This window comes from Elephas maximus, chromosome 14 (genome assembly GCF_024166365.1).
Source record: "Elephas maximus indicus isolate mEleMax1 chromosome 14, mEleMax1 primary haplotype, whole genome shotgun sequence".
In the NCBI taxonomy this organism is placed as follows: Eukaryota; Metazoa; Chordata; class Mammalia; order Proboscidea; family Elephantidae; genus Elephas; species Elephas maximus.
Window position 1 is genome coordinate 14991178 of NC_064832.1, and position 24336 is coordinate 15015513.

A 24336-nucleotide genomic window follows, 5' to 3' on the forward strand; every position below is an offset into this window, starting at 1 on the left:
CTTATTCTCACCTGTGACCCCAAAGCTTTGGTCATAGGGACCCCTGGAGGCCTTTCCATCACCACATCCTCTACCTCTGCAGACCCCATGGTTTCTTTCTTCTTCCCCAGAGACCCACCACCCTTTGGGGGCACTGCTGTGGGAGACAAAGTCTCCATTGTAAAGTGGCACTGTTTATGGTAGTTCGTTTTTTAAGAAGTTATTTTTCTTTAATTCCACATTTATTGAATTCCAATGAATTTGTTCCTTTGGAGCTTAGAAATGACCTCATTCCCATGAAGCTTCATAATAAATGTGTGACTTGATGTTTTGTATGCGGGTGATATTCTTAGTAAATTTGGAGGGTAAACACTCCAGAGCAACGGTCACCTCTTTTCATCCTCTTTTTACTGAAAGGCTTTTTATAGAGGAGTTATACGTAAAGAGAAGAATGTGTATATTTAGTTATGATTCTTACACGTATACCTCTTCCTTGCACCCTTCTTAACCCAGCCACAGTAGAAGATGAAAATTGTTTTTCTCGGAGTAGAAGCCCAGTCCTTAGTAGATGAAGTGAGGCAGAAAGAGATGGCCGTATCTGAGAACCTTGATGCGAGAACTTCAGATGGAGAACACACAGCCTCCTCTCCTGTGTATGTCTCAGTGGGTTGTCTATGTCAACCTAAAGGTCTGTGTATGTTTCTGAATCTGTGGGAAGGACTGCAGAGTTCAGGATGCAGAAAGAGATGGAGCTAGGTCGGGTGCGTTGGATGGAGGGAAAGCTCGAGAGAGAGACAAGATTCAGAGATGGAACATGCCAGCAGTTGGTTAGAAGGATACAGAGATCAAGGAGGGAGCAGAAAGCAGGGCTCAGCCACTGAAGGGCAGAATGGGGCAGCAACAAAGAAGACAAGGCGGGGGCACACTAGTCGGAGAAAGAATGGATAACTAAGAATGATAGCAGAAACTGAGGTTAGCTATAGTTGGAATTTTAAAATTCTTTCCTGCTAGACTTGGAAAACATCATGCTAAATGGAATAAGTTAGTATTTGCCCTAAGTATAGGGCAAATACTGTACGATCTGACTTATATGAAATAAGCAAATATATAGAAAGCAAAGATTATTGGTCGTTGCCAGTTGTGGGCAGGGGGAAGGGGAAGTTTTTCCACTGGGGCATTGAGGTTATGTTAATGGTTGTAGAAAAGTTTGGAGAAGGATATTGAGGATGGTTACATGACTTGAAGAACGTAATGAGTATCACTGACTCATACATTAGAAATTATTCAGTTATGTTTTATGTATATTTTCAACAGAATTAAAAAAAATTAAACTTTGCAATTACAGGAGAAAAAAAAATGATCTATACTATAGGTGTCTTTACGTAGAAGAATTGTTAAACCCTTAGGTAAAGATGGTCAGGAGACCTTGGAGGAGAAGAGAAATCCCTAGAGCTAGAGGGGCAGGGCCTTCCTGGACCTTCTTCTGCCTGAGTCCAGGCTGTGGACTGTGGCAGCTTACATTGACTGGGAACTCTGAATGAACGTGTCGTACTATGCTCCATCACACCACCCACTCCCAAAACCTCCTGATAAATTTGATATATTTTTTTAATTCACGTGATATATTAATTCAGTCTCATGAAAAAATTAAGCACAAATCTCTGTAACCACCCTTCTACCTGGTTCTATACCCACTGCCCCACTTGCCCACCTGCGTTCTTTCCGCTAACAAAGCAGGAGAGTTCACAAATCTGACTTGTCTGCTACTGTTATGGAAAGCCCCTCAGATGACAGTAGAATTCTATACTTCACTCACATAGTTATTCCTTCATTTATTTATTCACAGTATAATTTCTTACTGTTTACTAATTGACAGGAAGTTTTTTCAGGTGAAAGCCTCGGTGATCCCTTGTGGTCCTTGTTTCCGGGGTGAATCAAACCCCTTGCTGCCCAGCACCCATCGCACAGACTGAATTTTTCTCCCACCCTTACCTCGGGCCTTAGAGAAAGGCCTCTTCCTCATGTATTGCTGCTCCATTCTGGCTGGGCGAAGATGAACCAGGAAGGGCGGTCACTGGCAAGATGTTTCTCCTCCTCCCACGTAGAGATGATGTCCCAAACTCTCACAAGTTGGGGACCTTGATTTAGGCAGAACCGTTTGTAATTTGGTATCCAAAGTCTCTCTCCCACAGGAAACCCTCAGACCCACAACCTCTCCAAAGAGCAGTTAGGATCTGAGTGAGCACCAAGGTTTCCAGTAACCCTTGTGTGACATCATCACTGACATCGCTCAGTTCCAAGGGCCCAGTTTGAATCTAAACAGCGCACTAGGAAAAAATATGGCAACTGTTGTGGGAGAGGCTAGGAGGCTGGGAGGAGGGAAATTATATCTTAAAAATGAATTGCAATGTTCACTTAAATAAGTCAACATCCAAGAGGAAGGAAACTGTGAGTTGAGGGAATAGAAGAGTATAATGAGTCGCTATTTCTCGCAAACCTCTTCTCTGGCCCTGAATCAAATCTCTCCAGCCCTAGAAACACAATGTCCACTCTGAACATCTCTCAGGCCTCCTTTGCCACTTAGGCTTCACACAGGCTGTTCTCTCTGACTAGTAGACATTCTCTCCCTTCCTGTTGACTGGTTCCTCCTCCATGGTACCCAGTCTGTGCTCCTGCTTTATGTATTCAGAGCACCTAGTAATCCTCCATCATAGCACTGAGTCATAGGAGGTGTTCATTTTCCAATTTGTGTCTTCCAAATGGGTTGTAAATAACTTGGGGACAAAGATGGGATCTGCCTTGTTTTTGGCAGTCCCAGAAAGTGAGACAGAGCCCCACCCATAGGAGATACTCAATATATATCTATTGATTAAATAACAGAAGACTCTTCCAAAAGACTCACCCTTCGTAGCCATCTGTGCAGAATGGAGTTTTTGGTCTGTTGCCTGGAGGTACCATCACTCAGTGGTGGTGTCTAGGCCACTCTCTCTTGACCTCCTGACTCTCAACCCTGTGAAGCCTCTTGGCCTGTCCACATGCTTCTCCCTTGGAGCCACTAAAAAGGGTAGGATTACATCATCACAGAAAAGCACTGAGACTCCGGACGTCTATGGTAAACCTGCCTGGGAGGCTTAGGAGAGCCCTCGGGGAAAGGTCCACTGTCCTCTGCTTGATCTCCTTTTTTGTCCAGGGGGCAATTAGAAAAGGAAGAAGCAAATTGTTGAAACATTTTAAGGCAGGGTTTGGGAAGTTGTGCTTGGTAGGTAGAGGAGAGCCTGAGGATTTGAAGGAAAATGAAAGATGTCAACATGGGAGCAGAGGGCTCGTTTTGTGTGACTACAGATGGTAGAATGTGGGCAAGTGGTTGGAAATATATAAAAAAGAAAATCTCCTAACCATCCACCCGTATTTCAAAATTTAGGTCAAACATCACTTCCTGGTGGAAGCCTTTCCAACCCTACACCTGGTAGAATTTCCCACCCTGCTGCATACTCTATTGTATTTAAGAAATGCTTCTGCCACAACTAGGGACAAACTTGATTGTATTTACATGTTGTGATGGATAGCAAAAATGGCCACATGTTCTAATATGTATGTATCCATACATATTATATGACTTACAGCTCCCTTTCTCAAGAGCAAGATTCTTCCTCCAGTCCTTGAATTTGGACTGATCTATGATTGCTTTGGCCTTTGGGACAGTACAAAGACTAATAGAAGCAGAGACCGGATATAATTAGACACATAGTGGCTTGCTCTCTTACCAAAAACCAAACCCATCACTCTCAAGTATATTCTAACTCATAGTGACCCTGAAAGACAGAGTAGAACTGCCCCATAGGATTTCCAAGGCTGTAATCTTTTTTTTTTTTAATCTTTACAGGAGGAGGGTGCCATGTCTTTCTTCCACAGAGCAGCTGGTGGGTACGAACTGATTACCTTTCCTTCAGCAACTGAACCCTTAACCACTGCACCACCAGGGCTCCTCCTTGCCCTCTTGCTGCTCTTCAAACACTGAGAACCCATGGGAACAGCCCAGGCCACCCTAATAAATGACAAAAGACCATTAGAGAGAGAATCCAGCTGAGAAGATTTGAGGCCCTCTGCCCGCCAGCTGACATGGTGGCTGATTCCAGATACATGAGGGAGCCCAGCCGAGAGCGGCTGAGTCTGCCCCAGACCAGAAGAACCCCAAACTGCCAACCCGCAAAACTGTGAGCGAAGTAACTGCTTGTTCTTTTAAGGCACTTCATTTTTGGATCATTTGTTATAGAGCAATTGATAACTGGTTTGTTAACTGGGCTGTTTCTCTCTCGAGACTGCAAGGAATCTTTTCTTAATCCTTTCTGTATCAGCAGTATCTGGCAGAGGGTTATTCCTGTAGTCATTAAAAAAAAAAAAAATTTTTTTTTTTTAAAAAGTAGAAATTTCTTCATTTACATCATTTAAAAGTTTCTGTCATTATGTTTTAATTTTGTTTTATAAATAAGATATGGGTGGATTTGCAAGTCTAAGCTGAGTGTACATGTTTTTTCCTAAGGTATTAATCCCTTTTTCTTGCTATTACTCATACATTTAGACATAATTCCCGTATTATACTTCATATTCACTGTTCTTTTTTTTTATTCTGCCTTTCCTGTTTATTTTTTTATTGGAATGATAAAATTTCTCTTACTTTCTTTTTCCTTCTAGCTATTTGAAAGTTGTATTTTCAATTCCTATTCTTTCATAGTAAACATGAGATCTTTGAACATTTTAACATTTGGTATATTGTATGACGTTCATATCTCAGTTCTCCTCTCAAACAGTAATTTTTTGCTAGCTGCCATTGAGGTGACTCCGACTAATGGTGAACTTAGGTACCACAGAACTAAAGTTTGCCAGGTCCTGTGTCATCCTCACAAGTGCCAGCAATTTAGATTCCATCATTATCGCTAATGTGCCAGTCCATCTCACCAAGGGTCTCCTACAGCCTTGTTGGCCTTCTTCTTCACCAACCATGATATTCTCCTCTAGGACTGATTGATCCCTCCTGATGACATGTCCAAAGCAAGTGAATTGGACAGTATTCTCTTGTGATCTGTAAGGGTTTAATTGTCTAATTTTCAGAAGTAAATCTCCAGGTCTTTCTTCCTAGTGTGTCTTAGTCTTGAAGCTCCATTGAAACCTGTCCACCATGGATAACCCTGTTGGTATTTAAAATACTGGTGGCCTAGCTTCCAGCATCATAGCAACATCCAAACCACCACAGTACAGCAAACTAAGAGACAGGCAGTGAGCTGAACAGCATATTGTTGTTGTTAGGTGTCATCAGGTCAGTTCTAATTTATAGTGACCCTATATACAGCAGAACAAAACACTGGCCAGTCTTGTGCCATCCTCACACTTGTTATTATGCTAGAGCCCATTGTTGCAGCCACTGTGTCAATCCATCTCACTGAGGGTCTTCCTCTTTTTCACTTTCTACTTTACCAAGCATAATGTTCTTCTCCAGGGCCTGGTCTCCCCTGATAACATGTCCAAAGTGTGTGAGACAAACACTCACCATCTGTGCTTGTAAGGAATATTCTGGCTGTACTTCTTCCAAGACAGACTTGTCTATTCTCCTGGCAGTCTGTGGTATACTCAGTATTGTTCACCAACACCATAATTCAAAGGCAGCATTTCTTCTTCGGTTTCCCTTATTCATTGTTCAGCTTTCACATGCATATGAGGCGTTTGAAAATGTCATGGCTTGTGTCAGGCACACCTTAGCCTTCAGAGTGACATCTGTGCTTGTCACCACCTTAAAGAGTTCTTTTGCAGCAGATTTGCAATACATCATTTGATTCCTTGATTGCTGCTTCATGAGCGTGGACTGGGGAACTGAATAAAATGAGATCCTTGATAACTTCAATCTTTTCTCTGTTTATCATGATGTTGCTTATTGGTCCAGTTGTGAAAATTTTTGTTTTCTTTATGTTGAGGTGCAACCCATACTGAAGGTTGTAGTCTTTGATATTCACCGCTAAGTGCTTTAGGTCCTCTTCACTTTCACCAAGTTTGTGTTATCTGCATATCGTAGGTTGTTAATAAATCTTCCTCTAGACCTAATGCCACGTTCTTCTTCATAGAGTGCAGATTTTTGGATTATTTGCTCAGCATACAGATTGAATAAATGTGATGAAAGGATAGAACCCTGACACAAACTATTCCTGATTTTAAACCACATAGTACCCCTTGTTCTCTCTGAAAAACTGCCTTGTGGTCTATGTACAGGTTTCACATGAGCAAACTTAAGTGTTCTGGAATTTCCGTTCTTTGAAGTGTTACCCATAATTTGTTATGATTCACACAGTATAATGCCATTTCATAGTCAATAAAACGCATGGAAACATCTTTCTGGTATTCTGGTATTCTCTGCTTTCAGCCCAGATCCATCAGACATCAGCAATGATATTCTTCATTCCATATCCTCTTCTGAATCTGACTTGAATTTCTGTTGCAACTTCTTTTTAATGATCTTCAGCAAAATTTTACTGGGTTTTGATATTAATGATATTGTTTGATAGTTTCTGAATTTTGTTGAATCACTTTCTTTGGAATGTGCCCAAACATGGATCTCTTCCAATCGGATGGCTAAATTATTCGGCCAGTGCTGCATCTGTTTGTTGCAACATCTCAATTGGTACCTGTCAGTTCTTGGAGTCTTGTTTTTTGCCAATGCCTTCAGTGAAGCTTGGACTTCTTCCTTCAATACCATCAGTTGTTGATGACATGCTGCCTCCTGAAATGGTTGAACATCGACCCATGCTTTTGTGTGTGTGTGTCTGTGCAGTGACCCTGTGTATTCTTTCCATCTTATTTTGATGCTTCCTGTGTTGTTCAATATTTTGCCTGTACAGTCCTTCACTATTGCATGTCGAGGCTTGGATTTTTTCTTCAGTTCCTTTAGCTTGAGAGATGCCAAGCATGTTCTTCCCTTTTGTTTTTCTAACGCCAAGTCTTTGCACATGTCATTATCATACTTTGTCTTCTCAAGCCGCCCTTTGAAATCTTCTCTTCAGCTCTTCTACTTCATCATTTCTTTCATTACTTTACGTTCAAGAGGAAGTTTCAGAGTATCTCTGACATTCATATTGGTCTTTTCTTTCAGTATAAGGGCTGTATTTGAGGGTACCATCATTTTTATAACTTGCAAGTATCCTCTGTCAGGGCAGTTATTGACTGTAGCTGCACACCACCTAGTTCTTCTGGTTTCAGGCTGATGGAGTCCCTGGTTTATGTGGCCATTAAGGGAAGAACTGTTATTCAAGGAATTATACTTGGAGCAAAATTTGTACATTTATGTATAATTTAAAGCTTCTCCTTTAAAATTGCCTTTCCCTGAACAGAAAGCTCTCACCATGTCATTATGAGAAATACTCTTTCAGTGTGAGGCAGAAAGAGATGTCCATATTTGAGAGTCCGATGGTACAAATCTCAGTAGCCAAGACACAACCACATCAACTGAGTGTGTGGGTGGGTTGTATATGTCAACATAAGGGTCTGTATTTTTCTGAGTATGAAGGTAGGATTGGCGAGTTAAGAAAGAAAGAGATGGAAGCGTCTTGGGAGTGGAGTGCAAGTTCCGTGACAGAAGTTGCAGCAGGGTATCTCTCAAGAGGGTTTTAGAGGCCAGTTAGAAACCTAGGAAGCAAAAGGAAATAGGGCCAGTGGAGGGCAGCACTGGAGTAGTGGTGGGGGGCAGCAAAAATAATGGTAGTGGAGAGGGCAACAAAACTGCCCTGAAAAGGAGTGGCAAATTAAAGATCCTAGACAAAATTCAGGTTAAGAAAAGTAGGAATGTAAAAAAATTCTATCCTATAGCTGTCTTTGCTGTGAGGGTTTTTTAGGCCCTTCGAGAGACGTGGGGAGAAGACATAGGAGGAGAAGGGGAGTTCCTGAATCTAGGGGAGGAGTCTGCAAGCCATCTTCTGCCCTCAATGATGTGGGCTCTGGGCTCCTTCAACTTCTCACTCCCAGAACGTCCTGAGATATTTTCTTAATTCTTCACATAGTACATTAATATCATGTCATTAGAAAATATAATAAAGTACGCTTCTCTCTAACCACCCTTTGCCCCATCCTATACTCTCTGCCCTAGTTGTCCACTGGCTTCCTTCCTTTCCACCAGGTACAGATCTTAAACAGCAGAGTGCCTCGTCTGAATCTGTTCTGGAAAGCTCTCAAACTCCCAATGAATTCTGTAGCTTGATCCCTCACTTATTCCTACATTTCTTGTTGATATAAGAATTTGGTTAATTGTCCACCAAATGACAGGAAATGCTTTCTCAGGACGCTCCTCCTTATGACCTTATCCATTCCCAATTCCTTCATCTTGTCCTATCATGGCTGTCTTTTCTGGTGGAAACCAGACCCTTTGTTCCGTAACACACATCAATCTGGGACAATTTTTCCTCTCACCCTTATCTAGAGTCTTAGAGAAAGGCCTCTTCCTTCTGTATCACTGTTTCATCCTCTCTGGGTGAAGATGTCCAATCATAATGATGTTCTGAAGGATCTTTATCCCTTTTTCCAGTTCTTCATGATGCGTGACCGTTTGGTGACTGGGGGACCCCGGTTTAGTCCGGAATTTCCGTGATAGAGTAGTTCCAGGTGCTCTCCCACAGGATCTCAGATCGACATCCTCACCAAAAGAGATCAGCATGAATGGCATGGCTTCCATAACCCTGTGTGACATCATTCCTGACATTGTTCAGTTCCATGGGCCCGCTTTAAACAGAAACACAGCAAAAAGAAAAATATAAAACTGTTCAAGTAGGAGCTTGAATACTGCCAGTCCCAGACTGGGAAAAGGGGGCTTGGATATAAAAAAGGAATTGCAACTTTTCTCTGCACTCCATGTCGTTCCTATCCCTTGGTGGGGAGAGAGAGAGTACATGGAATCGTTACAGTGTGACCAGGAGTTGATTTCTCCAAAACTTCTCATTTGACTCTCTTGGAATCATGTCTCTCCAGCCCTGGTCATACAGTGTCCGCTCTGAACACCTATCAGGTCTCCTTAGCCTGTGAGGCTTCACACAGGCTCTTCCCTGTGACTAGAAGATTTTCTCTCCCATCCCATCTGATGGACTACTCTCTGGTGAAGCATGGTGGTTAAGAGAACTGACCCCATTGGAACAGATTGGGCTTGTGAGGTCACCATAAAATGCTAAGACTCAGGAATTTGTGGTCAGCCAGAATGGGAGGTTTAGGAGTTGACTTGGGGAAAGTCCATGACCTGTGCATCTTCCAGGCTCTGCTTTCACTCTGGAGCCCATATAGAAAAGGAGCTGGTAAATGGAGACAGCATTTGAGGAAGCAATTAAGAACATTGGGGTGGTGATGACTTCTCAGAGGAAAATAAAAGTTTCAACAGGGAAATGCTAGGGTGTACTCTTGTATGACTCCAAACTCATAGGGATGAGTGGTTGGAAAACAGTAGAACAAAAGATGATCTGCATCTGGTCATAAATGTACCAAATGCCTCAGTGGCTTCAGCCTGTCTCCTCAGACTTCTCTCTGGGGAAGACATGGGGCTTCCTGGACCCGGGCCTTTTGTCACCCCTTAACTATCCAATCATATTCCCAACTTGGTTCAGGCATCAATTCCTGGTTGTGCTCTTCCGTAAATATTCTCCTGGTAGATTTGTTCACTTCTTGCTCCCTAGTCCATTGTACCTGCAAAACCCTTTACCACAGCATAAAACACAATTGCATTTGCTTTTTGTGGTTGATGTAAGAAATGTCTACATATTTATCCGCTGTCTGTGCCCATGCCTTCTATGAGACTCTGGAGTACCTTTCATTAGCAGTAGGAGTCTTTCTCCATCCCTCAGTTGGGGCTGACATTATTGTTTTGGACATTGGGATGGTAGAAAACCTGATAAAATGAGAGAGTTGGAAGACTTTACATTGAGACTTCCCTTTTGTTGCTCTTAAACCCTGAGAACTCATGGGAACATCCTCAGGCCAGCCTGCTAGATGATGGAAGACCAATGGAGGGAGGATCTAGCGGTTTCACTGACTTGATGTTATGAACTGGCTCCCAGCTACCTGGAAGCAAATTGTAGACACATGAGGAAGCCGTGTTGTGAGCCACTGAGGCTGGCCCAGATCAGAAGAGCTCCAAACTGACAACTTGAAAAATTGTGAGCTGGTAAATTGTTGTTGTTTTAAGACACTACAATTTGGGGTCATTTGTTACAGAGCAATACGTGACTGATACAACTGTTAACTTGGCTGTTTCTCTCACCAGGCATTGAGGGAAATTCTCTGAGTCATTTCATCATCAAGAGCAACTGCCATAGGGTCTCACATATAGCTGTTATAGTGTAAATGTTTGCTGACTTCGTGGATGAATGAATAATATGAATTGTAAGTGAATCAGCACAAATTCATGTGTGCAAGAAAACTTGATATTTCTTTAAATAAACTGAATTCCAACTCAGAGCTCTCGGCTTACAAAATTGGGGTAAAATTTTAACCTTACTTCTTTGCAGGGGTATATTTGGTGTTGGTTTATTTTCTGGATACCCCGGGGTCTAAAGGAGGACCAAGGTTTGCAGATCTTTAACACACCCATCGCCTCAGCCTATGTGGGTGATCTCTCTAGAAGCATTGTCTCTGCTGCTTCCATTCTCAGATGGACCATGAGAACCGTGGCAGGGCTGGGAACACCATAACGTGGTTTGTCTACTTGTGTGCCTGCATTACCCTTTGAGGTGCTGCCACCTAGCCCAGGGCATTATCAAGAAGCAGGCCTCACCCCTTCCCAATGTGTAGGTCTCTGCTGTCTGACTCCCACTCTTCCCCTGGGTTCCAGTTCACTCAGTGTGATTACTCCAATGAGCTGAGACTCTTACAACAGACTGTTCAGAGTCTCGAAGTTTCAGGGCTTTAACTCTGTGAGTTTAATTACCTCTTTGAAATGAGGTAGGGAAGGTTGAAAAACATAGGAAGATTTTATTTTGAATTTAATGTTTCAATAAAATTTCTTGCCATGCATTTTCAAATGGTTCTGCCTAACAATTCCCTCTGTCCTCTTACAAGATGCAGGACGATGAGGAGGGAATGTTTGTTGTGTCATAATCTCCAGAAGGATGCAAAGGGCACATGGGGTCCATTCCCCCCGATGCTCACACTTGAGCACCACACCCACATGGAAATCTTTGCAAGTGTTACTGAGTCCCTCACACATCCACAGTGAACAACTTTCAGATTCTCATAAGCAGGAATTATTTGTGTCCATTATTTGTGTCCTAAGACAAGGAACTCCTTGGAGACCCTACTGTGTCCTACAGGGTCGCTGTGAGTCGGAATCGACTCCATGGCATCGGGTTTTGTTTTTGCTTTTTGGGGGAGTGGTTGATGTCAGCTGCAGGATAGTGTTTAAAAAAATGTCGACAGCGTAGCAGGTAAAACCAACCAAATGAAACTGAAATGAAATGTCTTTTTTCACACTTACTGACCTCACAGTTCCTTCAAAGTGTTTACTTTCCACTGGGTTCAGAGGCAAGAGGGAACTCTTCATGAGAGAGACACAGCTTGGGACACCTCCAAAATTATACGTCTCCCTCCTGATGTTAGGTAACATTACATACTGTTTGGCTGGTTTATCATCTGAGTGCTCCACAAAAATAGAAGGCCCATGCAGGCAGGACCTTGTCTACTGTGTTGGTCAGAGTATCCTAGTTCCTGGCACATAAGAAGCTTCCAAAAATGATATGTCTGATTGAATGAGTGGGTGAGTTTTTATAAAAGCCATGGAAGTGCTCTGTTTATGTAGTTACAATACTGAAAACTGACATAAGGAAATGGAGACTAGTTATGTGTGATTAGAAATGGAGACCAGTTTTGTATAATGAGAACAGAACTTGTTCATGAAGAGATAAAAAAATAAGATGTATTAATAGAATGTACCCCCTTCACTTTGGCTGGAAAGAGATATGGTAAAATTGGGTTGTTTTCGCCTACTGATTTATAGGTTCTGTATATTTAATTGAAATGTTAGCCTTTTGGAGTCACAAATATTTCTATTGAGATATAATTCACCGGCCATAACATTGCCTTTTATAATGTGCACAATTCTGTGGTTTCTAGTATATGGACAGAGTTGTGCAAAAATCACCACTGTCTAGCTTCAGGATATTTTCAGTACCCTGTAAATAAACGCCCTACATATTAGTAGTCATCTCATTACTCCTTTCCTCCAAGACGTAGCAACTGCTAATCTACTTTCTGTCTGTGTTGGTTTGTCTGTTCTGGGTATTTCATGTAAATGGAATCATGCACCATGCGGTCATTTCTGTTTGGCTTCTTTCACTTAGCATAACGTTCTCAAGGTTTGTCCATGTTGTGCCATGTATTAGTACCTGATGCCTTTTAATGGCTGAGTAATATTCCATTTTACGAGTATACCACAGTTTATCTGTCAATTCATGACTTTGGGATTCTCTCCACATTTTGGCTATTTATAAATAATTCTGCTATGAAAATTCTTTTGTAAGTTATTATGTGAACATGCTTCAGTTGTCCTGGATGTATACCTAGGAGTGGGATTGCTATGTTGCATGCTAACTCTATGTTTACCTTTCTGAGCAAGTACCTAACTGTTTTCCAAAGCGATTGGATCATGTTACATGTCCACCAGCAATGTATGAGGGTTCCAGTTTCTCCACATCCTCACCACTTGTGTTGTCCATCCTGTTGATTTGAGCCATCTCAGTGGTTTTGAAATAATAGTGAGTTTTGGTTTTGATTCTCATTTCCCTAATGACTAATGAGGTTGACCTTCTTTTCATGTGATTATTGACCATTTCTATACCTTCTTTGGAGAAACGTCTATTCAAATCCTTAGCCTACGAATTTTTCTTCAGATTTTTGCCTGTATTTTTGCTTTCTTCATATAGTTTTTCATATGCCAAACATCTATATCTGTATCTTACCAGTTTGAGCCTTCACAGCTTTGGGATTTTTAGATAATCTTTCTCTTTTACCAACAAAAAGCAAAACAAAATCTCTCATAGTTTCTTCTGAAATTTGTATGGTGCCATATTTTACTTTTAAATATGCAATCCTTTTGGAATTTTGTTTCCTGCAAGCTATGAGAAAAAGGATGAAAATATTTTTACAGGTGATCTAAATGATTACCAAATTGCTGCAAGCACTCCTTTTTGCCTTTTTGCATAAGCCATATCTTAACTGCATTTTCCATATTCCATGTAGAAAAGCATTTTTACAGAAGGAGGCCCACCATTCCCAGCCATTTCATTTTAAGGTTTTGCTTTGCTGCAATAGAAATCCCTTCTATACCTCCTCTACACACCTGTTCGCCAATAAAAATTTTGTGTGAGTAGGACTCCTGTGAATTTATAAGATGAAGTTGAATTTTATAACTGGTTCCATGTGGTGCAGCCCAGCAGGAGGACAGAGAGAAGGAGAAGCTCCAGAGGGAACAGAAGCTATAAGAACATGAGCCTCTAGAGATTTGCTGCTGCATTTCACAGAAAGCTCTAGACTTTTCTTTATAAGCTTATCATTATATATGGCCATCACCTTAGAACAGACGAGAATAGTGCTTTTTAAGTGAGGCATTCAGGACAGAACTGGAGAAAAATGTAGAACAAAATCCTAATTAAAAAAAAAACCCGAATTCTAGGTTGACAGAGACTGGAGAAACCCTGAGAATATGACCCCCAGACATCCTTTTAGCTCAATAATGAAGTCACTCCTGAGGTTCACCCTTAACCAAAGATTAGACAGGCCCATAAATCAAAATGAGACTCCTGGGGCATACCAGCCCAGGAACAAGGACTAGAAGGCAGGAGAGGACAGGAAAGCTGGTAATAGGGGACCCAAGGTCAAGAAGAGAGAGTGTTGACATGTCTTAGAGCTGGTAACCAATGTCTTAAAACAATATATGTCCTAACTGTTTAATGAGAAGCTACTTTGCTCTGTAAACCTTCATCTAAAGAACAATTAAAAACAAAAGTTAGGCATTCAGAAGGAGGGTGTTCATTCCTTAGCAGATGGTTAGACTTATGTGTTTCAGTGAACATATGTACCCATTTCTACTGGGTATGTATCTAGAAGTAGAATTGCTGGGTCATAGAATATATGGATGTTCACAGCTTTAGTAGATATGGCCAAAGCATTTTTAAAGTGGTTGTACCAAATTACACTTTCACTAGCAGTAGATTAGAATTCCAGTTGCTCCATGTTCTACCAAATAGTTGGTATTTCCATTTTTTTTTTTAATTTTAGCCATTCTGGTGTGTAGGGTTAGGATCACATTGTGAGTTTTTATTAGAATTCCTCTGATAACTGATGTAGTCCCTTTCCATATGTATGTTGGCCATACAGAAATCTTTTATAGAGCGTTCAAGTATTGTCTTTCTATTGAATTCTCTTTTTTTTTCTTTATGAATCATCCTTTGTATATTCTAGAACCAAGTTTGTAGTAGGATGTATGTATTGCAAATAACTTCTGCTTCCACATGAATTCTCCCTTGTAGCTTGTCATGAACTTTCAAATTAAAAAGCATGCCTTTTACAAAAACAGGCAAATGTATAGAGACGAAAGTTTATAGGGGTTCCCAGGGGCAGGAGGGAGGGAATAAAGAGGTGCTATTGCATATTTTTTTTTTTATTGCTTATGGAAACTGAGTTTCTGTTTACAGTGATGGAAAAATCACACAGATTAAGGGTAGGGTTGCACAGCCGATTAATGTAATTCCTGTCAATAGTGTGTACACCAGTACAACTCATTCACTTGGCAGAGGTTGTGTGTTATATTTACATCAACAACAAAAATGTGTAGCTGCTGAGGCAAAATGATAGTACTGAATTGATGAGATGTATTCTTTTATTATACTCTTCTCTATTTTCTCATTTGTTTTTATAAGAAGTTACTGTTAAAATCAAAGATAATAAAACGTTTGCATGATGAAAGTGGATAGCAATGTCTATTCCACTCATTGTGTCCCTCTGAAGTTTAAATGAGGAACTACATGCCACTAGCAGACGCCCAGCCTTATTTAGCACTCAGGAAATATTCATTTCTCCTACCCCTCTGGCTCACAGTTTTCTCCCCTTCTTTATTTGCTCTTTTCTGTTTCCAACTGGTTGCATGTGACCACCAGGCTTCCTGACTCCATCATTCTGCTTTCCATACCAATGTTATTGTAACCTTGGGATCTTGGGCAGTGGTGAAAGTTACTCACTGTCCCTGCCATTAGGAAGGGGACAAGCCAGTGCGGGTGGGAGGGGCAGTGGGGAAATTCGGCCTAGAGAAAGGACAGACCACCTTCCAGGAACCACACTGGCCTTCAGAGAGCTTTGTTGGCTGTGGTTCACCCGGCCAGCTTGTAGGTGTCAGGGTGCCCTACGGCTCGGTGTTTAGTCCTCTCTCTCTATTGACACCCTCTGTCTGGAATGCCTCAGTGTGTCCACAGCCATCGGTCTGTAGCTGAGGTCGTGAGATTTATACCTTCAGCCATTTTAACTCCTCCTGGATCCAGACTTATACTCAAATATCAGCTTAAATCTCTGTATCGGCCTCTTCATGTATAAAATGTGCATTATAATCTACATTCCTCATAGGGCTATCATACAGAACAAGTATCTTAGGAAAGGAGAAGCCCTTACAAGAATCCTGGCACCAGTGCATGTACTCAGGAAGTGTTAGCTGTTAGTATTATTACCTGACATCTCCATGTGGATATCTTAACAGCTATTCCATGTTATCAAGGCCACGAAACAATTCTGGTCCCAACTCCATTCCACACTTATAAATGAATTTCCCAAGGCTTCAGTGATGGGAGTCTGTGTGTTTTTCCACACAATGGACATGGTTACGAAAGGTTGGCCAGGGCCTTCATAATAAGCTGCTCCAAAGTTCATATGAGTGACCATTGAGACAAGTTACAACCAACTAATGCGAAAAAAAAAAATAGAACCACTCTCAACTGCTCATGCTAGTATTCTCAGTCCAGAATATCTGGTGAGGGCACTATTATGGACTGAATTGTATAACCCCAAAAGGCATGTTGAAATCCTAACCACCGTACCCGTAAATGTGACCTGATTTGGATATAGGGGATTTTAAAATTATATTAATGAGGCCATACCAGTGTAGGGTGGGTCCTAAACCTAGTCCCTTCTGAGTTATAAAAACAGCAGAATAGACACAGACACACTCAGTAGGAGAGGAAGACAGACAACGGAGCAGATGCATCTACAAGACCAGGAACACAAAGCGTGGCTGGAAGCTGCTAGAAGCTGGAGTAGACATGAGCCATGCCCTGAATTCAGACAGGTAGCCTCCTGAACTGTGAGAAAATAAATTTCTATTCTCTAAAGCCACCCGACTGTGTTATTTTTTTTTCCTACGGCAGCACTAGGTAACTAACACACATACCTGTGCTTATAAATCCAGCCCAGTGTAAAATAGTGCTCTCCCCTCCGTGGTCTAGCCCACCTGAATCCTGCTGTTTCCCTGTCAGTGTCCTCTGCTTTCACTGAGAGCTATGACAGAGTTGCCTTGATGCCGCTGCATAGAAATTCACTTTATTTTTTACTTTGTATTTATGATTAACTAATATTAATTCTAATATTTTCTATAGTTTTTAAATTTTTCTGTGGAGACATTCCTATAATCTATGAATAATAAGAGTTATACGTTTTTCTTTTTGTACTCCAGTGTTAAATATTTAATAGAAATAATGAGAGAAAGCATCCTTATTTTATTGCTAATGAATATTAAAGAGAATGTCCCATATTTCACCAGGAACTATCATGCTAGTTGTAGTTTTCCACATTCGGGAACTCCTTTTCTGTTCCGTGTTTGCTCAGAGTTCTTACGTCTCAGTGTGGTTGGATTTTATCACTGCCTTTTCACCGTCTCTTGAGGTGAACCTATGTCTTTTCTTCCTTAACCTACACATGTGGTGAATTGAATTATTAAACCTTTAATGTTCACTCAAGCTTGCATCCTTTAAATAAACCCCTTTGATCATGGCGTATTACATGCTTTATACCTTGCTGGATTTCTTTGCCAGCATTTTAGGTAGGTTTTTGCATCTCAATTGCTTAGTGTGCTTGTCCTGTAACTCCCCTTGTACCTTCCTTTTCTAATTTGGTATCAATATTAAAGTAGCCTTAGGGAACAAGTTGGAAGCATCTCATAGTTTTCTCTTCTTTATTGACTGTGTACAAGATGGAAATGATCTGTTTTTTGCGTGTTTGCTGGAACCTGCCTAAAAGTGATCTACCAAACCCAAAACCAGTTGGCCATTGAGTTGATTCCATCTTTGTAGGGAGATCTTGAACTACTGACCCATTTTGTATAGTGATTAAAGGCCTCTTCTGATGCTACTTTACTTAGACAAATTTCCACTGCATGTTTTTAGGCTTTTAGGATTTCATCTTTAAATATCATGTGGTTATCACTGTTTTCTACCTCATCCAGGTCAATTAATCCCAGATTTTCCATTTTCCTGAAGTGAGAGTGTGTATCTACTCCTGGTACCAATTCCCTAATCTAAGACTTATTTGCAAAGAAAGATACAACCCAGCCTCCTTGAGTCCATAATGTGAGGTTACAGTCTCATATTACGTGATTTTTTTTGTAGTTGTTTTTTTGTTTCATTATTTTTTTTTCTTTTACATGTTATGTAATTGTTCTTTTTCTTAAAATTTTTTTATTTACTTTTTTTTTTCTTTTTTCATTTCACACCTGTCTAGCAGTTTTAGGAAACCTGGTGGAGTAGTGGATAAAAGCTACAGCTGCTAACTAAAAGGTTGGCAGTTCAAGTCCACCGGGCGCTCCTTGGAAACCCTATAGGGCAGTTCTACTCTGTCCTTTATGGTCCCTATGAGTCGGAATGGATTAGACAACAACGAGTTATTAGTTCTAGTGGTTTTAAGGTTGTGCATTTCAGGTTCAGGTCTTTAATCTAGCTGAGAACCGACTTCGGGTTCAGTACAGTGAGGTGCCCAGTTGCATCTGTGCATCAAGAGAAGGCGCCTCAAGAACTAGGGGAGGGGGCGGCAGGGATGCTCAGAGAGGGGCACCCGGGGGAGGCGCGAGGTCCCAGACAGCCCTACCACAAGCTGGTGGGGAACAGGAAAGAGCTGGCTTCAGGAGCCTTTTGTGACAGTCCCAGCCCACCCAGCCCCACCTGGACCTCAGACCCACCAGGCTGGCAGGTCCCAACAGAACTAGGGGAAGCATAAGGCCATAGAGGGCGAGACCCAGGGTACACACTTGAGCCTGATCACAGCTCATATGATGGGATAGGAGGGCAGAGGAGGCATATGAGGACTTGGGTCCAGACAGTGGACACAGAAGGGTGGGAACTTGTGGTTAGCGTCAGGATCTGAACGTGGAGGCCTTCGAGATGCACTTCCAGGAGGAGAAGGCAAAGCTACAGAGGCCACACTGCCTGGCACCCACCCCGTCCCCCTCCCAGGGCCCCAGACTTGACTCACCGCCTGCGCTGCCCTAGGAGAGCTCCCCAAGTGTGGTGCTCTTAGTTTGAGGAGCAAGAGAGCCAGCCCTGGTCTAGGCTAGGGAATTTATTTCCTCTGCTTCTCATCATGGGTGTGAGCGGACTCTTGTTTGCACAGACTAAAGACGAATTATCAAAATGAGCTCAAGACTCCAGATTTGACTTAGATATCATAAATTAAAACAGAGAAATACTTTAGCCTACCTTGTTCCTGCCTGGAGCCCAAGTTGCATTAAAAAACAAAAACAAAAACCTGAACAAGATCCCAGAGGGAGTGAGTGATAGGAGCCTCCTTTTGCCACCCTCCTGTGGTCCCAAGCTTTCTCTTTTCCCACTTCACAAGACTGTATATACTGCTCTGAGATTTTTAGAATAAAGATGCCCAAGAATATCACTACTCCCACCCTGTGAGGATTTCCCCAGTGCTCGGTTAGACTAAGAGTGAGACTCCTCCAGAGGCTTCCGGGTCCTATGTACTAGACAGTCAACACACCGAGGTTCAGAGTCACTTCATTTTTCCTGCAATTGGGCATGACCCCAGGACATGTCTCTGAGAACGCTGACACTTCCAGAAGCCAATGACCCTCTCACTGAGTTTCTCTCTGTCTTGGTCTCAAAATCAGTCAGGACAGCTTGTCACCTCAGGAGTGTTTCTGTTCAAGGAAACCTAAGCAACACTATAGGTTTGTCCCTCACACCCCGCAAACCTGCCTCCTCTGAGTGGGGCGAGGAGCTACTGAAACAATGAAATCATTAAAACTAGCAGAAGCCACAGCCCATGGTACTGGGAGAAAACTGGGAGGGAGAGAGAGGTGGAGAGGTATAAAGACCCAGTTGTGAAGGCGACCAGCGACCAAGATGTCAGAAGCCGCAAAGCTGACAGAAGCTGAATGGCCTCAAACCTGCTGCTCCTGAGCCCATTTCTTCTTTCAATGGAAAAAGCCTTTCCCTGCTCTTATGCGACTGGGCTGGAAGGGCCTTTGACTTATAACATGAAGCAGCCTCCAGAGCCTGTTGGGGCAAGTGATGGTCAAGGAGGCTCTGCCCAATCCCACCCTGCCCTTCCCACTCGTCAGAGGACCAGAAATTTCAGTCTTCCAGCTCCTGAGCTGATCTAGTGACTTGTAACAGGATTTCACTGGACCTCGAAACTTTGAAAGATGGGAAATACTGCCTGGGTCCTGGTCTCATTACAGAACTTACATACAGGATAAGAAGAGGAGTTTGGGGCCTGACACTTGACATCTTAGCAAAGGTTTCTGTTTGTTTAGGAGGGAAGAGGTAAAAGAAGGCAGTGTCTACTATGCTCTTTTCCATTTTCCATAACGCCTTACCTGAGAGCGTCTTCGTGAAATCCTCACAAAGACGCTCTCAGGTAAGGAGTTATGGGAAATGCTTTGGTTTACTCTTAAACTTTGCCCTTGAGGCATTTTCTTCATGGAGGGCATGTAAAATGTTGTCCGTTCAAGGAAGCACTCTAATTCTTATGTAGACTTTCTACAGAATGACTATGTATGAAAACTAAACTTGGTACTTCAGCAAAGAGGTTACTTCTCAGGGAAGGCCCATGGGCAAGTTTATACCAAATTCTGTGGTGCTGCCATTATTCCAAGGAGCCCTGATGGTGCAAAGTTTAAGTGCTTGGCTGCTAACCGAAAGGTCAGTGGTTTGAACCCACCCAAAGGCTCAAAGGAGTAAAGATCTGGCAATCCTCTCCCATTAAGATTAAAACTCAGGAAACCCTGTTGGGACAGTATTGCCTTCACTCTGGGCAGCAGTGACTCACAAATCCACTCGATGGCACCTAGCAACAAGAACAACAGGCCATTGCTCCCAATGTGCCTGAAACGCCTCTCTGGGGAAGGCCGGCCTTCAGAGCCAGCTCATGGCCACATCGGAATTGAGACTCATTTTTTGTTACCACATCTTATTTTGGGTCCCAAAATTTAGTTTCCATTTTATTCACCAGACTTGACTACAGACATCTTTCAGATATTGTCAAAATTAATTCTATTCTCTAATAATGATTTTCCATCAAGTGTATATTCCCAAGCATTTCCAAGAGACTGGAAAAACTTTCCAAAGAGTCATGTCCAGCGCCATGTTGTGCAGTGACTACAGTATTAACACAGTATATTTACCCACAAAGTGCCCACATTTTCCGATTTCCTGAAATACGGCTGAAATTCCAAGTCTACCTCCTGAAGCACTTCCATTAGCGTCTCATTTGGGAGAAGTCTGGTGGCGATGAATTCTCTCAGTTTTCCTTCCCTAAGAATGGCACTGTTTTTTCTTTACTCCTGAAGGTAATGATTGGGTATAGAAATCTGGGGTAATGTTTCTGATCTTCAGTGTTGAAAAAATGTTTTTTCACAACCTTTCGGCCTCTGTGGTTTTCTGATAATGAAGAAAGAGTCAGTGAAATTATTTTTCCCATGTGAAATCTATTGTTTTCTCTCTAGCTTCTTCCTGGGTATTTTCTTGATCTTTGTTATTCTGCAGTTGATTATGATGTACTGTATTTTTGTGCAAATAATGCACACATTATAGATATTTTTTGCCAACTGAGCCTTCCCCTTCCCAGGTACTCTTATGAGAACGGTGCCTACTTTTATTTATTTTTTTTATATGTTGGTGTAAAAAACTAGCACAGCATGCTTGCAAATATGCCGGTTTGGGGGGAGGGGAGCGTTTGATTTGCAAAAAACACATAACACAATATTTGCATAAAAATATGATATTTTCACATAGAATTCTTTAGGATTAACCTGTTGGGGTTTGCTGACCTTCTGAATCTGTAAGTTTACGTCTTTCATCAAATTTGGAAAGTGTTCACCCAGTATTTCATCAAATATATTTTCCTACAGCACACATTTTCTCCACTTCTTCTGGAGTTCTAATAAATAAACAGACTTTTTCTCTAATTCTTGAGGCTCTGTTCATTTTTTTCCATATTTTTTCTCTCTTTTCAGAATAAATATTTTAAACTCATCTATTTTTTTTCTCTTGTCATCACCATTCTGCTGTTGAAACTATCAAATGAATTTATTTCTACCATGTAAAATTTTCCTTTGCAAATAGCACCTATTATCTTTCCATTTATTTAAAAAGTGTCCCTGTTATTTCTTGGAGAATGATTAGAATAGCATTTTAAAATCTGTATCTTATGATTTCGAGACTACAAGTCCGGCTTAATTTTATGAGAATTTTTTTCTTTTTTGTTTTTAGCAGTCTATTGACCCAGTTATGTTCAGGCTCCAAGTTCTGTCCCATCTTCTGTATTCTATGGTTCAAATGTTAGTTCAATTTTTGAAGGCTTTGCAGCTGTATTCAGATCTAATCTATGTGAGCGCCACTCAGTCTGGAACCTTGATGGCGTTCTAACCCATAGTGCGGCTCTTAAAGGATTTGATAATGCTTCTTAGGGTCAGGGCAATGCAGATGCATCTGTGGGGTGAACCAGGAGTTCATGGCAAGTCTGCAGAATCTCTTTCTTGCACAGTCTCCTCTCTTTATTTCTCTCTGCTGTCTGAGTTCTGAAGGAGTGCTTTCCTGGCCCACTGGCAGGAATGCAGGGGCTTCAATCTCTTCATTCTGTTGTGCACATAAGTGACTGGTTCTACCTATGGGGCCAAAGCACTGGATGGACAACCAGCCAAAAGGCTGGCAGTTTGAACCTGTCAAGAAGCACCTCAGAAGACAAGCCTGGCGATCTGGTTTTGAAAAGTCTCAGCCTTTGAGGTAGAGTTGACTAGGTTCCAGTTAACAGCAGAGAGAGAGAAAAAATATATTGGAGATTCCTCTACACTCGTTGGCCCTTCCATACTCTGGTCAGAGAGAAGGATTCTCCTCTGCCACAGTTTCACATGTCTGCCCACCTGCCCGTCTCTCTCCTTTACGGACCCTCTATCCCATTTATATGAGAGAGGGCTTCTCTTGGAGCTGTTTCTGTCCACAACAGATGTGCAGCTCTGGGATTTGGGCTCATTTAATTTCAACCTCTGGAATGTTCATACTCTATGTTCTGGTTTCCCACCCCCGCCCCATCCACCTTCAACAGTTTCCCTTGCAGAATCCTCAGATAGTGTCCCATGCATTTGTCCAGATACTTAGCTGTCAGATACCAGCATAGCCACCGGCGGAAGTGCTGGTTGTGGTTGAGGGGGAAGGGACTGTACACTGCAGGAGCTGCAAGACCTGGCTGCCTTGTGTGAGCAGGACGGGGGTGTCCTGAGGGACGAGTGCTGAAGGTGCTGAGTCAAGGGGAGTTTAATATAAAGTTGGGTCAAGGAGAGTTTGTTGACAAGGATTTATTACCGTAGCAAGGGTTCTGGAAATGGGTTTAATATGCTGTGCGGTTGCTTTTGGAAGGTTGGAAAAGGCAACGGCCCAAATTCTATGAAATCGAAATGCCGGACCTACTGTGTCGGGTGTTGGAAGAAGAAATAAAAGCCTCCAATATGTGGGCATGTCTGAGTTAGTCTTCTATAAGACCATTTCTTGGAGGTTCTGAAGGACACCCATTTCATCAAAAGAATAAGGAATGCGGAGATGAGGGGAGCACCAGCAACATGGAGCTTACCAATATGTATCCTTTGCAGGGGGTCCCTGGGTGCCACAAACAGTTAAGTGTTCTATACTAGCTGAAAGTTTGGTGGTTTGAACCTACCCAAAGGCACCTCAGAAGACAGTCCTGACGATCTGCTTTTAAAGGATCACATCCTTGAAAACCTTACTGAACACTTCTACTATGCCCACGTGGGGTGGTCATGAGTCAGTAATGACTTGATGACAGCTAACAAGAACAATTCTCTATAGGCTCAGGTTTTAGTGGGAGCTGGGCTGCCTAGTAGCAATGTAAATCATGGTATCCCAGCTGAACAGAGGCCAGGTGGAAGTACTTAACTGTCAGAAACAAGTTGTGTGTAGATTACCATAAAGGTCAGTAGCTCAGAGTATTAGTTATCTATTGGTGCATAACAAAATATCCCCAAACTTATCAGGTGTGAGATAAATGGAAAAATATTAAACCCATTCTGATAAATTTGGAACTAGACAAAAATTTTGGTATCACTCAACATAGTTTTTAGGTGAAGGAATAAACTAGAAAATTTAAATAACTAGTACAAGTATTAAGAGAGATATTTAAAGTAATGATGATATAATTACATACCTGCATAAAAGACAAATGCATCAAAATCAATGGTTTCTCTCCAATATAGAATAAGGGTCTAAAATTGGCAAGGGTGGGAAGGGCAGACCGTTCTCTTTCCCCTACTACTTGACTGTACCACACTTTATCCAAAAGTGTAAAATATTTAGCAAAACATTGTTTTAACCAGAGCAGCAAAGGACCTCTATGAGGGAAAACAATGTATTAAAGTACATAAAATGAAACCTGAATATATGCAAAAATATGCCATATTTTCAACTGGAATGTCTTGTGAACTAAATGGAGGTCCTTAAAACTAATATATAAGTGGAATGCATTTCTAGCCGGAATATTAAGATAGTTGGTTTTGAACTGTATACAGTAATCATATGCTACAAATAGTACAGTAGATAACAAAGAATATTCCTGTTGTCACGAGACTTGAAGGCGATTTTTGACTCAAAGCGATCCCATCTGACTGCCCCATAGGGTTTTCTAGGTTGTAATCATTACGGGAGCAGAACACCAGGTCTTTCTCCCTTGGAGCCACCTGGTGGGGTCGACCTGCCAAACTTTCTTTGGATTAGCAGTTGAGCACTTAATCGCTGCAAAACCAGGGCAGTTTTACCAAAGTAAAACATAAAAAAGCAGGATAGTAACAGGTGTCTACCT

General features: G+C 41.8%; 1 long non-coding RNA gene across 1 annotated transcript in view; it reads left to right on the plus strand.

Annotated features, from left to right (window-relative positions):
- The first annotated feature begins 261 nt into the window (after positions 1–261).
- Positions 262–24336, plus strand: part of LOC126058322 (uncharacterized) — a 40841-nt gene continuing 16766 nt past the window's right edge. The window contains exons 1-2 of the long non-coding RNA XR_007513190.1: positions 262–632; positions 3863–4193. This is a non-coding gene — a long non-coding RNA (uncharacterized LOC126058322). The remainder of the gene's footprint in view (positions 633–3862; positions 4194–24336) is intronic.